The sequence below is a fragment of the Lycium ferocissimum genome, chromosome 6, assembly GCF_029784015.1.
Source record: "Lycium ferocissimum isolate CSIRO_LF1 chromosome 6, AGI_CSIRO_Lferr_CH_V1, whole genome shotgun sequence".
Classification (NCBI taxonomy): Eukaryota; Viridiplantae; Streptophyta; class Magnoliopsida; order Solanales; family Solanaceae; genus Lycium; species Lycium ferocissimum.
In genome coordinates, this window is record NC_081347.1 from 71120198 (window position 1) to 71122613 (window position 2416).

Below are 2416 nucleotides of genomic sequence, written 5' to 3' on the forward strand. Positions count from 1 at the left end.
ATATGATTTTCTTGGAAAGCACTTGCATTCTAATGGATCATACACTTGTGATGTAGGCACCTAGAAAATGGAAGTAGGTTGTTGGAGCAATAGGTTTTGTGTATCTCTTTTATGATGTTGCTGATAACTCCAAATAAACTTAAAGGATCTATCTTCAGGTCTCGACTGAACAAATTAATCTTCCCAATTTGGCTCTGTTTGGAAAAAATATAGAGAAAGAGGAAGTGAATGCGACATGCTAGTATCTCTTGTTTAAGCAATTAAGTCTCAGTTTATTTTCTTCTTCCACAACCTCAAGCAATTTCTCCTCCCATATATGCTCATCTCCATATACATGGTATTAACTACTAACACATCACATATTAGGTTTGATTTAAAACTAAGTTCTCGACTCTAAAGATCTACCTTTGTACTTGCATTAAAATAATTAGCAAGTATTGCAGAAATATTGAACCAAAAAAAAAAAAGAAAAAAAAAAAGAAACAATTTTTTGCTTGAAATCTTTTAAAGTTTTGGATTCAACTCTCATTTTCAACATGGAATCAGAGTAAGTTTGAACTCAGACCCATTAGACCGGTCATCAATCAACCGATCTTTTGAACTTCTAAATCTTTATTTGAATGGATGTATTAATTATTTCTCACTTATCTACGTAATCTGTTCAGTTTTCAAGACTTTGTAGTGAGTCTTTATGGTTCACACATATCCAACTCCAATGCTTGCAAGTTGACACAAGTTTCATCTGCATTTTAAGACCTTGTCTGTTAGTCTTTATGGCAGTTCTAAACTACATTAATCAATTAAGGAATCCGGCAAGGCATCTCCATATGAGTAGCACAAATAGAATGAAACATCAAACCAACTTAGCCTAATAGTATCACTCTTGTCTCTTGATAAACTAAGAATCCGAAACAGATAATAGGATATTTTATTTAGGAAGTTTTCAAGGAATCTTTTCTTTGATTCTCTCAAATCGTAATACTCTTAATTTGTTTTACCTCCTGAAATTATCACTTCTCAAATGTATAAGAGTGTCCATCACAACTATGAGAAAACTTGAGTAGTATTGGACGAAAAGCAACTTACTTTATTCATACTTGCATCTACAAATTTAACAAAACTAAAGCTAAGCTGGAACTAACAAATAGATTTGGATGGTACGTGATGGTTTGCTTTCCATTTGCCTGCTCAATAAAGCATTATGGACGCTATATTTCTTTGAAAAGACAAAGGACGATTCTGTAAGGTAGAGCCGCTTGTAAATTATACAGTAGAAAATAAGTTTACATTGCTTTATTTTAGTTGTAGTAATGTAGCTTTTAAGAAAGAAGAATATATTTTGGATTCTTTACCTGAACTATTGAAATATATACAAATAATCACCTCAACGTCAATAGAAGGTAGCATCCATGATTGCAGGACCAATGATTTATTTTGTTGCCTTAACAGGGCAGTATTTGTTTTATTCCAGGCTGCACTGCCGTGAACAAACCTACGATTTATGAACAAAATCAGTTCCAAACCAACATTTTACAATAAACACAAAGGCCAATTCTCATTACAACTTTCTAAATTGTAGCCATGATAAATATACCAAGACATTCCCATTTCAAGACCAAACATCATAAAAGCATGTCTGTTTATTTGGATATAATTGCAGGAATCTTATTGTTTCACTTGAAACGACTTAAATTATTAAGTTTTGGAATTAAAAGGGATATAAAATACTAAAAGAGGACAAAAAGTGAAAGAGTAAATCTAAGGGCTTACATTGAGGCAAAAATTGAAAGAGTAAATCAATGAGCTCTCATTTAGAAAATTTCTTTTTGACTAATTTTTCTTCTCGTTCAGTTATGTTTTATGGGAATAAATGAAAAGAGTATATTTCATATGATCATTTTAATTTGACTTTACCCGACACAAATATACTTCTGCCCATTAACATTCAAATTTCCATTGCCACTCTACTTCCTTACCTCCTCTGGAATATCTGGACCAACAGAAACCACAACAGATTCAACAACTCCCAGCATAATACTGACACTATAAAAGCTTATAAAATCTCGATTTAGCAACAAAATAATAATAATAATAATAATAATAATAATAATAATAATAATAATAATAATAATAAGAACAACAACAACAACAATAACAACATCTATAGTAGTATTTCATGATGAAACTATTCATTTTTTTCGCATTTAAATTATAAGTACAATAGTGTATTTGCCCCCGTTTCGTAATACTGAGAGATGTTTGTAAACTCATAGTTTATTACATGTAAATTTCTCCGGCCATATAAGTTGCCCAAAGTATTAACTAAACCCCAATAAAATATAAGCAAATCTGAAAATATACATGTTTTAGTAGCACATAAATTTTAGGAACCAATATGTCACACCCCAATCCTGAT

At 31.2% G+C, this 2416-nt stretch overlaps 1 long non-coding RNA gene across 1 annotated transcript; it reads right to left on the minus strand.

The window, feature by feature from the left end:
* Positions 1 to 293: 293 nt before the first annotated feature.
* LOC132060986 (uncharacterized) lies at positions 294 to 2100 on the minus strand. Its single transcript, XR_009416072.1, has 2 exons — positions 1915 to 2100; positions 294 to 1492 (listed from the first exon to the last, which is right to left on the minus strand). It is a non-coding gene; the product is annotated as an uncharacterized LOC132060986 (long non-coding RNA).
* Between the last annotated feature and the right edge of the window lie 316 nt (positions 2101 to 2416).